The 15,143-nt window shown below is 45.7% G+C and overlaps 1 protein-coding gene across 1 annotated transcript in view; it reads right to left on the bottom strand.

Annotated features, from left to right (window-relative positions):
• STX8 (syntaxin 8) overlaps positions 1 to 15,143 on the bottom strand; it is a gene marked incomplete at its 5' end in the record, with an annotated part of 118,049 nt that overhangs the window by 6,413 nt on the left and 96,493 nt on the right. The gene's annotated exons all lie outside the window — the stretch shown is intronic.

The raw sequence follows: 15,143 nt of genomic DNA, 5'->3' as shown, positions 1-15,143 counted from the left end.
CTGCGAGAGGACAGAGAACAGCCAACCGTTCCGGTTTGTAACTTCAGGCAAGAGCAGGGTGCCGTGTACTAAATAAGCCTATTTGCCTCAAATAACTGCCATGAATCCCAAATAACGCTGATGAATTGGTTTCCTCGGAGAGGAGCGGATACCTACCGTCAGCCAGCAGCCGGCTTTTGTGTTTGTGATTAATCATCGAGACTTTCCAGCTCCTTCTGCTGACTGTTCAGCTGGAGGCAGCTGAGACGCAACGATCTGCAGTTTTCTTTAGAGCGTTTTTAATTCCTAAAGCTAACGACGGCTGGAGCCCGGCAGAAATTCCTGCTCACAAGCACCGCCGCCGACGGAGCGACGAGCCCTCGCAGCACCCATACAAAGAGGCCAATTGTTGCTTGTCAACTGGGTGCTTATGCCAGCTTTCTGACAAGGCAATATTTACTGTGAAATATCCACTTATTGTGCTGAATATAACTCCTGGGAATCTGAGCGTGTTTAGGATCTGGCAGGGGTTCAAGTGCCTTTGAACAGGCAGGCAGGAACTCGGTCATAAATACATCGTTGTTTTGACAAGTCCCTCTTGAATAAGTGTCAAAAGATTTTGCGTCTGCTTCTATCAGACTATTGATTTACCTTTAAAATTGCTCCGTGGCCGGGGAGCGCTGGCCGCGGAGATTTAATGTGTTATCAATTAGAGCACACGGGTTTCTCCAAGGTGTCTGGCATTACAGCTCCACACAAGGCAGCCCCAGAGGAGGAGACAGTTGCACCTTGGCATCTCCTGCTCCAGGAACAAGGTCCTGGTTTCATTTTTATAAACCACTGTCAAAGTTTATTCCAGGGATGGAGGATACCTTTGTTGGGTGTTGCAAGTAATGTCACCGACGCTTCAGCTCTTTCAGCCCCCGGCAGTCAGGCCCTCCTTCGCACAAGGCATCACAGAACAAATCACAGGGGTTGGCAGGGACCTCTGGAGATCATCCAGACCAACCCCCTGCCAGAGCACGTCCACCCAGAGCAGGTTGCCCAGGAACGTGTCCAGGTGGGGTTTGAATGTCTCCAGAGACGGAGACTCCACCACCTCTCTGGGCAGCCTCTTCCAGGGCTCTGCCAGGCATCTGATGCTGCTGCCCAGCATCCCAGGCTCATGCAGCAGGTAGGTCACCACCGTAACACTTGAGCCACAACACCAAAACTCAAAAGCGATGCCTACACTCTCCCCAGCACCCATCCAGCTGAAGGCAGGGATGTGACAGGAGCAGGCAGTGGCTGATGCACCCAGGGCTTCACAGGTCATGTTAAAGGTCTGCAGTGGCAACACTGATCTGTCCTTATTCCTTGGGGAGGCATCTTCCAGTTGAAGACCAGTCTACTGTTTTTCGTTCAACCCCAAACCCATCAGTAATGGATGGATAGACATCTACATGAAGATACAGGGAACTGCTGGAGAGGGTACAGCAGAGGGCTACAAAGATGATGAGGGGACAAGAACATCTCTCTGATGAGGAAAGGCTGACGGACTTTGATCTTTTTAGTCTGGAGAAGAGAAGGCTGAGGGGGGATCTGATCAACACCTAGAAATACTTCAAGGGTGGGTGTCAGGAGGATGGGGCCAGTCTTTTTTCAGTGGTGCCCAGGGATAGGACAAGAGGGAATGAGGAAAAACACAAATACAGAAAGTTCCATTTAAACATTCTCTAATTCTGTGATAACTCTCCCACTGCTGCCTTCTGAGCATCGGCCCAGCTTGGACCGCTACTGGAAACTCCCAGTCACCAGGGAAAACATCCTAAATGCTTTCAAAGCATCCAGGAGGGTTCAGGAAAGCAAGTGCAGAGGGAATTTGCCTCTGATAGCTGAGGTCTGGACTCAATGAGCAAGGAAATCTCTTCCAGTCCCCACTGCTATAATTAGTGCACAGAGGATTGGATGGTCCTTATAAGTAGGATAAGTAAATAGGAGCATATGCTGAGGGTGATGTCTCCTTTTCATGGGGGTTTCTCTTTCAGGCTACAACCAGAGCTCTCCGGCAGCAGGGCAGCCCTCCAACCCAGGGACCAGCAACAGCCTTTGGGACATGGACTTGACCGATGCTATTCCCATTTGTCACCCCCAAATCCCTGTCAGCTGGAATCCCGGAGAGCTGGGAAGCGGCTGTTCTTTGGGTGAGCTGTTTGGTTTTGTGGGCTCAATGCTCTCTCCAAATATTGAGCATGTTGAGAAAGCAAACACAACCACACAGTGGCTGCTTGCTGGCTTCTGGGCCATGAAATAAATACTGATTTCAGCTCATTAAATACAAAAATTTCTAAGTCGTGTGTATGTGTGTGTCCACGTCAGCTGCCCTGACTTCAAAAGCTGGCACCTTACACCCAAGTCCCTTTCAAGAACTTCTAACTCGCAGCTGGCAAATCCCACCCAAAAAATGAGACGTCCCCCTGTGCGATGTCCCCCGGTGCCTGCTGCCTGCAGGGAGGAGATGTGGGGAAAAGTCCTGGGCATCCCTCAGCACTTTGTTGGCAACTATTTCTGGGAACAGGAGTTTTACTTGGGGCTTTCCCTGTCTTCAGGCACTCTCAATAACGATGAAGGTTCAGCATCGGTGTCTTTAATAGATTATAAAATACTAATAAATAGCACGCTATGACTTTCAAAAGCCTGGTATAGCACTGCGTTATCTGGAAAAAGCAGCTTGGTTTATGCCAAGAAAGTTATATTCCCACAGAACTGTCTATCCACGTTTATGAATAAGTCTTCTTTTATAAGGGACACGGAGCACTAACTTATAAACACATAATAGTTGTTTTATAGGGGAGGAGAGAAGCAGGGAGAAGATGGGAGTTTCAACAAGAGGCTGTCGAGTCGTGGCTGCTTTCTTTAAGGACTTCTTTTAATGCCACATTTAAAAAACAAAACCAAACCGAACTTTATCTGCTTTTTCAGTAAGTTAATTTTAAGCCCGTGTTGCCAGATATATGGCAGGAACCCTGCCCAAATCTGTTCAAAGCCCTGATTTTCAAGGCAAGAGAGAACCGCCTGGGAAGGCTGGCTCTGGATCCGACGCACATACCTAAAGCACTAGTTTAACATGGCAAGGGCCCGAAGAAATCCATCTTGCTGTCCTTTACATTCCCTACCAAAAAAAAAAAAAAAGGCCAAACACTTTCTCCCCCAAAAGCTATTAAAAAAATCTTTCCTTCTAACATTTTCCTCGTTTCGAGCGAGACGGGGTATTCAATTTGTATTGCATTAAGAACCACTTTAGCATAAATCCCACGCTATTAAGCTGGCTTGTATGTAAATACCCTCCCCGGTTCCTACACCTGCATCATTGAAACCATCTCTCCGGAGGCTTGGTCTTTATTAGTTTTGTGACAGCCAAACTTTTTCTTGGGCGATACGTCCCCGTAAAACGCTGCAATAGCACATTATCCTAGGCCTCCACCCGCCCAGAGGAACCTGGACGTTATTGCTTTTGACCTTCCTTTTCAACTGGTCTGACTGGAGAAATTTAACACTACAATTGTACCTCTCAGCTCTGACATCAAAATCATGGGCAATTCTCAAAGAAATCAAGACCAGGCTCTGTGAAGAGTTATTAAAGGCTCCAAACGCCCATGTGTTTCATTGGGTCTAGAGGAGGGGAAAAAAAAAAAAAGACACTTCTCAAAAAAGCTGAGCTCTTTGGAAACAACAACTGTTGCATTATTAATTCCTTATTTGGAAGAAAGAAAAAACCTAGGTCATTCCTATGTAAGATGAAAAGACTCCTATTTTATGAGTTATTCCACATTTGGAGCTATTCATGCAACGCGAGGTAAACCTGAAAAAACGAGTTATCTGAGTCAAAGGTATAGACTTTGTTTATACACATTAACTCCTCAGTCAACATTATTTCACATATTAAAAAAAATTCATTTTTGTGGGTTTTTTTGTCGGGTTGGAGCTACGCTTTCCCCTCGGGCACACGGACAAGTTTGTTGATAATACAAGCCTTTGATCAGGGCATGAAGATACCTCACATTACCGACAGCAAGACCTGTTGGCAAACAAAGTGTGGGGAAAATCACAGCAAGATAAAAGCCACCACTATCGGAAAACAAATGTCAGGTTTGGTCCCAGCAGCAGCGTAGAGTGAGTTTACATCCAAAATGTTTATTGCTTCAGCAATCGAATAATCCCGAGCGTTGGGGTCCCAAACCACATGCGCAGCCCGGCTGAATGAAAGGAAGTGAGATAAGTGTTTCTCTTAATCCGTTATTGTTATACTTCAATTCGCTTCTTTTTTTTAATCTATTTTTCAAATTAGAAAGGCACAGCAGATAGTGTATTGAACTGCTTCCAAGCACAACTGCAAAGAAATCCCGTCTTCTTTCACCAAGTGATGTTCGCTGTGCAAACCCAACCTCACACAAAGCACGAGAACCCAAACGAGTTCACAGAATCAGGGAATGATGTGGAGTTGGAAGGGACCTCTGGAGATCATCCAGTCCAACCCCCTGCCAGAGCAGGGTCACCCAGAGCAGGTCCCACAGGAACGTGTCCAGGTGGGTTTGAATGTCTCCAGAGAAGGAGACTCCACCACCTCCCTGGGCAGCCTCTGCCAGGGCTCTGCCACCCTCAAACTGAAGGAGTTCCTCCTCATGTTTAGATGGAACTTCTTATGGTCAAGTTTGGGCCCATTTTCTCTTGTCCTGTCACTGGGCACCACTGAAAGAAGCCTGGCCCCATCCTCCTGACACCCACCCTTGAAGTATTTATAGGTGTTGATCAGATCCCTCCTCAGCCTTCTCTTCTCCACACTAAAAAGACCCAAGTCCCTCAGCCTTTCCTCATCAGAGAGATGCTCCAGGCCCCTCATCATCTTTGCAGTCCTCTGCTGTAGCCTCCAACCACTGCTCAGGTCTCAGCATCCCTGATGCGTAGCTGCTCTGTGGGAAGGAAACCCCCTGTCTTTGGCAGCGGTTGGAAGGTTTCGATCTATCAGTTTAATATAAATTTGACTATAAGTGCGTCTCTAAGTCTACACAACGATCAACCTCTTGCACTGACCCGAGACCCAGCCTAGGAGAGGGGCAGCTGAAAGAGAGGACGGTTTCCTGAGGAAACTAAGAAATATAAATACATTTTGCCTTCCAAGCCACCAGAAGCGAAGCTCAGAGACAGGGAAGATATTTGGATCCGCAGAGAAGTCGGGAGCGCAGCAAGAACTGAACTGTCACAAGCTTTAAGTTGCAGAGAAGTCTGCGGGAAAGGGAACACTTTGAGCTAAATTTGTCTCCCCTTTAAATAGCAGAAGGTAGTTCAGAGAGGACAACCGAGGAGAAACAGTTCGATGTGCCTCTGAGATCACTGAACCAAAGAGTTTTAAAGCAATTTATACACATACTTGAATAATATCTTTCTGCAAAAATACGTAATAATAATATCATTTGATGTGCCTCTGAGATCACTGAACCAAAGAGTTTTAAAGCAATTTATACACATACTTGAATAACATCTTTCTGCAAAAATACGTAATATCATTCACTGGCCTCATCATTCCACAGAGAACAGTAAGGGACAACAGCTTACCCAAGTTACTTCCCACCCCAAAAGCCCAACGTCACTGGACCCTCTATATTCACAAAGAAAAGATCAGATGTACTTAATGAGCAATAACAACTCTGCAGCAATTTCTAACTTTATTAACAATGCCAAAGCCGGACTAGAAGAAAACCTCCCTGGAGTGCAAGCCATCTTTTGGGATCAGTTTGTGCAGGAACTTGCCCCCGTGCCCAGCCAGAGACTACAATTCAAGACCTCACGTCTCCTTGAGAGTCACTTTTGGTGTTTTCCCATCCATTTTAGATGGAGTCAAACCTAGCAACCCCCACTCATCTCTGCCCGATGCCCTTTTCTGCTGGGTGTGCTGGGGCAGCCCCAGTCCTGCAGGAGATCTCCCGGCTCCCAGCAAGCCAGAAACTGGAAATATTATCGTGTTTTTTCCCTTTTGTTCTTGCTAGAATGACTTCACAGACTTTCCTTGCTCGTCCCCACACTGCTATTATCAAACTATTTCCAATCCAAAAGGTCATCGGCAGACATGGTTACTGGATTTTTTTGCATGTGGCTTACTTTTCTTCCCTTTTTTCTTTTTTTTTTTTTTTTTTTATTAAATAAGCACACACATTTTCCAATTTTCCCTTCTCCCAGCTCTCTAGCATCCTTTCCCTTACAAAAACGACGCCAAGAAACAAGATCAGTCGAGCAATGTGCTGCATTTCTGAACAACTGTGTTACAACTTGGAACGGCACTTGTGAAAGTTTCAAAAACCTCAATGTGCACGAAAGGTTTCCCGGAAGAAAGGAAACAAAACAAGCCCAGACAGGATCACAGAACTTCCACAAACCCCTGTCTTTCAGATGAGGTTCACCCAAGTGAGCCCAACCAAGCCATAGGTGTCACCTGACCCCTTTTCTTCTGGCATAAGCTCAGCAAGTATGAGGAGGAAAGGGTGAGAAAGCGCAAGTTTCACTGGGACATCCCCATCTCTAGGTGACCAGAAGTCACCCTTCCCACCTCACTGAGGGCGATGAGCAATGAGGAACAGAAGAAGCCTTCAGCATGGACCACAGCTTCATGAACCATAGTGGGGAAAACAGCCAGGAGCTAAAGGGTGTGAAAAAAGGTCCCTTCCAACCTAGAAAATTTGATAATTCTAAGAAGAGCCAGGTGAAGCCTTCCTTGCAAGAAAACAGTGACCTAAGAAGATCCAAAGATAACCTACCATCGGGTGGAAGGTTACCTACCATCAGGTGGGAGGCTACCTACCATCGAGTGGAAAGTTACCTACCATCAGGTAGAAGGTTACCTACCATCAGGTGGGAGGCTACCTACCATCAGGTGGTCCTTCAGCACTACAGGTCACGAAAGAGACTTCTCATTGCATTACCAACACTGGAGATGGACCAGCCAGACACAAGGAGAGGCACCAACCTGGGGCTAAAACAACTTAAATCCCAGGGACGCAGTGTTTGCTGCCTCCTGCAGTGCCCTGACGGCTGGTGTTCCTCCTCACACCCCTACACACACCTTCTCCAGCTCAGCGTCGCCCACCAGCCCCGACTCCAGCCAGGGATGGAGGAGCTGCAGCCCAGTTGGCAAACTCAAAATGGTTTCCCTGAAAGCCAGGGTCTTGCAGGGAGCAGCTCTACCCTGGAGCCACTACCTGCAACAAGCGGGGAAAAGGCAGAAGACATGACAGATGATCCCAGCAGGGGACTGTTGTTCCTCCACTACTTTCTCCAGTAAAAACAAATGGGGGGAAAAAAAAATAATAATAAAATGAAAGGCCGGCTCTGCTGGCCTGGCGCAGAAGGGGACATCTGCCCACGTCCATCTGCCACCAGCCCGACACCCCGGTCTTTGTTTTTGGTAGGGTCAGTTTTCCACCATTATAGCTCCCTGAACTGCCTCCCCAGGACACCAGTACCAGCACAAGGGAAAAAGATGGGAACGTGGGGAGAGGGAGCAGGTACCCACTAGCTCTGCTTAGATGCAGCAGTGAATTGTCCCATTAGGCTCTTACATCACTTGAGAAAGTATTATCTTTTGCCTCTCCCTTTGTTTTTCACTGGAACAAATGCTGGGATTACTCACTCCCCAGTTAGATGGATATATTACAGTGCCAGAACACTTCTGAAAATGTTTAAAGCATCAACAACTAGAGTTTCAAAAAAACAAGAGTTACCCAAAAAAAAAAAAAAAAAAAAAAAAAAAAAATCACAGCTCAGTCAAACGGGTGGAATAAGATGCAGCAGCAAAACTACACCTTTCCTGGTCTATCTGAACTTGCAGGAAGAACTTTACTAGCAAGACATCAATCAAAGAGAAAAAGTTAAAGCAGAAAAAATAAATATATAGCGTTCATTTAAGGTCAGACTAAGTGTTCTTGAAGTCTGGTCCATGTGTCTTCTATTTAAAAAAATGCCCTCCTTGCACAGGAATTGTAAGAACTTTTGAAAATGGGATGCTGGCTCCTAAGTCACTTGGATATTTGACCGCGTGGTCAGGAGGGTTGAGATTTACATACAAATTGCAAAGCTTCTAAATGGCTTCCTCAGAGCAAGAAACGGGGGTGGAAATGAGAGAATATTTAATGATTAATTCCTTATGGCTCCGACATTCTTGAAGCATATTTCTTGCAGTCCCTGGAACACTCCTGCATTCTTGATTGCAAAATGGCAATAAGTGATTTCCTTTAAAAGCCTTGTCTTTTATTGGAATACTAAAAATACCCCACTAGCCCCACTCCACTCCACTCTCTCTCTTTCCTGGACAGGCACCATCAACCCTGATGTATTCTATTTTGAAGACGGCAATAAACATTTCAGCATGGGCTGTTCAATCCCCTTCATAATAGATCTTGCATTTCCAGTGGAGCCCTTACTAGCACCATAAATCATCTTTACACAGACTTAAGTATGAGAAACTCCGGTTCAAAAGCAGCGTGGATGATTTTTCTTCTTTTTAAAAATTAAAATGGGTACAAAACGGTCAGGAATTAAACGGCTGGCTAGTTTAAACACGAAACTACTGGGATGACCCTGTAAACCAGGACCACTGCGATGGTTAGAGCCACACTGTGCAGCGTTGCTCCAGTCAATCCCCTTGACATAAACCTACCTGGAAGATGACATTTGGTGGAGTGAAATTCAGAAAAAATTGCCTACACACCCATTACGTCTGAACAAACACTGGTTTCAAAGCTGGGATACTCTGGCTGTTGCTGATTTTCAAAGCCACAGATGAAGATTAACTACATGCTACATCTGAACTGGCTACACACATCTAATACTCCTTTTGTTTTTCCAGTCTATATGGACTTAACGTCTGAACTGTTCTCCCCACTGCTTTGCTCATTGTGTCTCTCTCCATCCGTCACAGACCTTGGAGAATAAAGACAATTTCAGGTACACCATGAGGAGGCCACCGCAGAAGCCACGATTTTATCATTAGTGTTCTTGGCTGAGTTGAGAAGCTCCTCCAGTAAAAGCGGCTGTGGGTTGTGCAATCACACTCGAGAACTGAGAACAACTAAGGTCTTAGAAGGCTGGATGCAGCCAGTCCTCCTCGGCCTTAAACATCAAAGTCTTCATGTAATCAAGAGCCATGAGGGACACAATTCAGAGCCCCAACGCAGGCTCCAAGCAGCGGTAGATCTGCCTGTTTGGAGGTTTGGCTGGACAAGGTGAGCAATGGCTCCCGAGCCAACCCAGTGGTGTCAGCCCCAGCACCATCACTTCTTTCCACAGCGAGGGATTCTGCTGGGAAATCCCACCTCACTGAACAAACCTGCTGGGCACATCGTAACGCTGTCACAGCAACCACCCTCAAGTCGCTCCACAAACTACACGAAGCTCAGCAGCCACGGGTTGGTGCCCCGTCTATTGGAAGAAACACAAGTTGTAGCTTTCACTCGAGCACAAGCCTAATTAAGGTGAGAGATGCTTATTTTTCTACTTTTGAAGTCCCAGAGGGAAGAGAACCTAAATTTGTTTGTCAGCAAACTAGTTCTTGATCATGCCTACAGGAGAGATGGGGGGCACTTGATCAGGGAGGGGAGCCATAGGATGAGGGGGAAGGGTTTGACACTGAAAGAGGGGAGATTGAGATGAGATGTGGGGAAGAACTTCTTTGCTGTGAGGGCGGTGAGAGCCTGGCCCAGGTTGCCCAGAGAAGCTGTGGCTGCCCCATCCCTGGAGGGGTTCAAGGCCAGGTTGGAGGGGGCTTGGAACAACTTGGCAGGTTCTAGCACTATTTGCTGCCCTGAGCAGGGTCAGGGTAGGGAGCTGGACTTGATGATCCTTATGGATCTTCCAAGTTGAGACATTCTACGAGTCTTGAGACCAGACTCAGACCACGTTGCTCTGGAATCAACCTGAGTTGACTCAAGACTCAACGGACTAAATTGCTCAAGACTCAACCTGAGTCTTGAAAACCTTTAAGGCTGCACCACTGTGCGGGGATGAGACCACACCAAAAGATGTGCTCATTTTCACAAACTCTGAGGAAGTTATTCCCTCACCCACTAAAACCACTTCAGGAGGAACAGCACAGCATGGACAACCCAAAGAGGTAACGCTGAAGTGAATAACTGCTTATCATCCCAACTACAAGGCTGAGAAAAAGGGAAAAAAAAAACCCTTGACGTCCTTCAGATTTGCTCTTTTAACGTTTAAGAAGACTTGTAGGTGGGGCTTCACTGCTTTTAAAGTCAATACACCAATTTAGACCCTAGTTTCTGCAGAAGTGTATCAGCCTGCACATAAAATTCTTGACACAGATATAGCTGGGGCTTTTTTTGTTGTTGTTGAGAATAGTGTTTTCACAACTCAAAAAGCAATCCTTCTTTTAGAAACTTGCTCAACCTTTGGCAACCTGAGCTAATCAGCGTACAAAACTGCACAAGCCAGCAACCAAATCCTTTTTATTAATACCATTTACAGCTGCTAACAACTATAAGAACCTTCTAAAAATGCCAAGGGAAACAGGGCGGGTGAAACAATCCCTCACAACCAGCAGAGCCAATAAACACAGGACTGTGATAAGAAATTGGGTTTGACTCACATAATCACTTTTAAAAGTTTTTGGTAAATGGAGGCTGAAGAGCAGGAGGCTGATAAAACACCACAGTTCAGTAGCAAACGCGAAAAGTTTCATGCCGATGAAGTAGGGAATTCAATCCGTGCTGAATTCTTGAAATCATTTAGATGTTAACAGAAGTTTCTTCTCCAAAAAAAAGAAGGCAAGGCATCTCTTAAAGCCCACACACACGGATCTCTGACTCCTATACGCTGGTGTACTACACAAAACTATTCTGGTTTTGGACGACTGCATTGTCTCATGTGTCAGGATGGCTATTTTCTTTTATTTTTTAACTTCTGACTTGAGCAGAGCCAAACCTGTACAATTTATGCTAGGGCAGTAAAATAGGTCCTCGCTCATTTTGTATTAAAAAAAAAAAAAAAAAAGAAGAAAAGAGGGAAAGGAGGAGGAAAAACCACAATATCATTTCATCTCTGTACCTTTCTAAAACTTGAGAAGTTTATAAGCTCTTAACTCTGGTTTTCTGCCTTTGCCTCCCCACATGACAGCTCCAAGCTGCCACAGCAGCTGCACACTAACATCTTCAAAGGAAATAAGGAAATAATTGCTCTCGGAACCAAGTGCAGGGGGAAAAAACACCCCGGGGTGACATGAACTGTGCCCAGGACGTGTCGCAGCCACCAGCAACCTCTCCAAGACCCACTGCCAGGGGACACACCTCTGCTCCCCAGGGGCAAAGGCAGCAAAGCCAAGGGAGCACTGGGACAGCCTGTAGAAGGTGGGATGTTTCGGAAACCCATCTTCATACATTTTGCATCATATTCTCCTGTTGGAGAACGTTTCCCTTTTTCAGCTCCTTAAGGTTATTACTAGATCCGTGCGGGGGTTGACACAGAGGAAAAAATAAATACATAAAATTAAGGAAAAAAAAAAAAAGGTCTCCATAAGGAACGTAGCCTGTTACCAAACAACCACCAAGGACAAAAATACTTGGGGGCAAAAAGAAGTTGCCTGGTTTACTAAGTATTTTTTCCCTTTAAATCTAATCTCATGGTTAAATCTACAGAGCTTATTCCCCCTCAAACTTCTAGGGGGAGAAAAAACCCCACACTGCAGAGGCACATAAATCGCCCGGGATCATTTGTCTGAATCCCGCTCCTGCCCCGAAAGAGGGACGCTCCATATGCTTTTGCAATAGCTCTGTTTTGATAGTATTACCAGGAGTGTCCCTTATTAATCATGTTGCCACTAAACGTCTCTCCGGAGTATTTGCTTATTCTATACTTTTCCAAACTGCTTCAGTTTCCTCTTAATTTATTAAAAGCTCACTGAAGATGACTATAGTTAAAGCTAACCTCTGCTACTACAAAAACTGAAAGGGAAAAAAAGGGAGGAGAGGGGGGAAAAAAATCACCTTTAACCATGAAATTTCCTCTATTCCCCAGAAGAAACCCCCTCCCAAATGTGCTGCTTGGGTCTTTGTTCCATTTCTCTGACCAGCTGAAGTTGTGAAGCCTGAGATACTGCTATTTAAGGTAGCATTAACATTCAAGAAACACTTTCCTGGATGTTACTCTTTTGAGTCAGGATCATTGGAAGAAATTTGGTATTGGCTCAATCCTTCAGTGCCCTGAAATCAATGAGCTTATTTCAGCCTGTAAAGTGTTCTTAAAGACACGCTTAAGTGCTTTGCTGGATGAAGAACAAAGCACTTGGCACCCCGCAGAACTGAACCCTGCTGAGGTGCGAGGCGTTTCCAAACATTTCTAATTAACTAAAAGAATCCACAATTAAGAAAGTCGCAGTCACTGGGTTGACAGAATAAAGGCGCTGTTTTGCAAAGCCTCCCGTGTTCCCGGCTCCGGCGACATTCACCCCTACACAATAGCAGACACGGGATGGAGAAACGTGTCCAAGAGTAGGTGGGCTATAAAGAGAGAGGGAGGGTATCTGGGTGTCCTTTGGCAATTTGGCATCGGGGCCAAAATCCAGATCCACGTCTGGGCATCAGAAGGTCCCAGCTTCAAGGCTGGGCACGTTGGCACGGTGGGGTTTGCTCAAGCTGCCCATAGACCCTGCCCTGCTCCCGTGTGTCTTGGCTTCCTCGGTGCCAGGATCAGCCAGGCCTGTGCGAAAGCTCTGCTGGCCCCAGGTAGGGGCAGCCCCCATCGTCTGGTCTTGGATCTAAAATAGGGCCAAAAAGCAACAAAAAGTGGTCTCTGCAGTGCAGAAGAAAACGTTAGGTATGAAAGACCCAGTACACGTGGTCTCCAGCTCTGTAAAGATGATCAGGAACATTTTCATCCCCTAGATCTGACATTGTTTTGAGGACTCTGCTGTCTGCAAAACATTAACTCCAACCCAGTGGTACAATTCTGTCAGAATTACGCTCTTAAGCCAACTACAAATTTCTGAGTCAGAAAACAAATAGCCCTTTCAATGCGCTTTTATCATTGCGACATGTGTTTCATTCTTATTTTCATCCTGCTTACACAAAGATTAAATAAATTATATTTCACATTTATCTCTCCCCATGAAAAACACAAATCACCTTGATGCTATGCTAACAAAAGCTTGATTTCTCAAGGCACAGGACATCACGGAGAGGGCCCTTGCTCCCCAGGCCCTGATCCTGCAAACAGATGGGCAGGGGCTGACCCTGCAGCCTCAGCAGTGTCCATCTGTGGTCAGCTGAGCTCCACATGGATTCCGTCATTCCCACAGGGAACTGGAGGCAAAGCCCCAAAGACCTGAGGTATCTGTGTAGGGGATCACACCACCTTCAGCTGGAGAACTCAACAGACACTTTCCACCTGTGGACCAGGAACACTTCTAAGGAGCCCAAGGACAGCAGCCAGATATGAGGCTACTCTGACCAGGATCTGAGTTCAACTGGTGGAATTGTCCAGCACAGGAACACAGGCAACAAAAAAGGCTGGAAATCGGAATCGGAAAAACCAAGCAAGGTCAGTGTTAAGAAGAGAGGGCTGAACCTCAACATCTAAGAGCGTCTGGACGACGCTCTTCGTCATATGGTTTAGTTTTGGGTAGTTCTGGGAGTTGGACTCAATGATCCTTACGGGTCCCTTCCAACTTGAGATATTCTAGGATTCTATGACCTACACTGAGCTTTGTGGCAACCCTGAGATGGAGACTTTAGAGTGTGGCTTAAGGAGACAGATGTTGATACAAAAGTGGTTGCTACTCTGCATTCACGTGAAGCTCTCTGAGATGACCTCACCTCTCAGCCAACAAGGGGAAAACCAACACCAGGACACGGGCAGTGTCACCAGGTAGAGTCATGCATGAACACCTCTAAAATAACGTAAAGAGAATTGGTTTTGTTTTTTTTTTTTGTTAAGGTTTCATCAAATCCTGCCTCAAACACTCCAAAAGTTTCTGACTGCACACACAGCATTATAACAGAAATAAAGTCATCTGCAAACGGTTAATGTAATGCATATTAGGTGCAAACCATGGGGACTGCAGTAAGATACTTGGCAGTATTTGATTTCAACCAAGCCACAGAACACCACAGTAATTTAAATAAAACCCGTACAGTTTATCCAGAGCTTCCCATCCCTTTGCTCCCCGTGCAGCCTTGCTTTCTCTCTCCTCTGTTCCGGGTGATAGCTCGCACAAGCTGACCACATCCCACAGAGCCTACCTCAAAGCAGGAATTTTATTTGGCTTTAGGAGGAGGCAAATTAAAAACAGAGACGAAGGGATGCTTATCCTTTGATTTTTAGCAAAATGAAGGTTTGGGGTGATGGGATCCTGATAAAATTTAAGTCAACCCTTCTGATAGAGCATCCTTAGTTTCTTTTAAAATGAAGATGTGGATGCAGTGACTAGTTTTTCCTCACTAGCAATATTTCTTTTTTTTTTTTTTTTTAACATTGTCCACTGTGGTTTTAAAGTCTTTGAGTGGAGATTTTTAGTATGATGAGCTGCCAAGGAAACATCTCCCAGTTAGCTGCTTTGGTCATCAGTCAGTAGCTGCCATTAGCACAGCAGTTTCGATCTGCAAATCCAATAATCCTAGAACTACCAAACACAATTTTCCCCCGAGATTAGTTTTGGTGGAGAAAAACATCCTTTGGAAGGCAAAACATTTTTTTTTTTTTTTTAAAGATTTATAGCTATCAAAACACATGGTGCAGCCTAGAATAGCCCGTAAAATCTCCAGCTCGGCTCCTCACCCAGCCGGCGACTGAACATGGGAAACCATCAACTCAAGCTGCTACAATTAACTCCAAGCATCTTCTTCAAAAACTCAGACAATCCTGAGCTACTTGTCATGCAAACAACCTGTGAGATTCATTCTCCTGGCAAGGCCCAAGGAGGGGGAAATGACTGAGTTAAGTAGATTACTGGGGAAGGAGTCGCACTCAGCAGCCTTATGAGACGATTAGACCCTGGGAAATTCATACGCCAAATCCCCAGGCCCTGATAGTGCACATTCATTACCAGCTTCGGGATCAGCCCCAATCAGGAACCTTCTCTGGCAGCATTAAATATTCTTTTCCCAATGAACTTTCATTAAGCTTCCCCG

The sequence above is a fragment of the Calidris pugnax genome, unplaced genomic scaffold (assembly GCF_001431845.1).
Source record: "Calidris pugnax isolate Ruff unplaced genomic scaffold, ASM143184v1 scaffold463, whole genome shotgun sequence".
NCBI lineage: Eukaryota > Metazoa > Chordata > Aves > Charadriiformes > Scolopacidae > Calidris > Calidris pugnax.
This window is presented reverse-complemented; position numbering and strand designations above follow the sequence as displayed.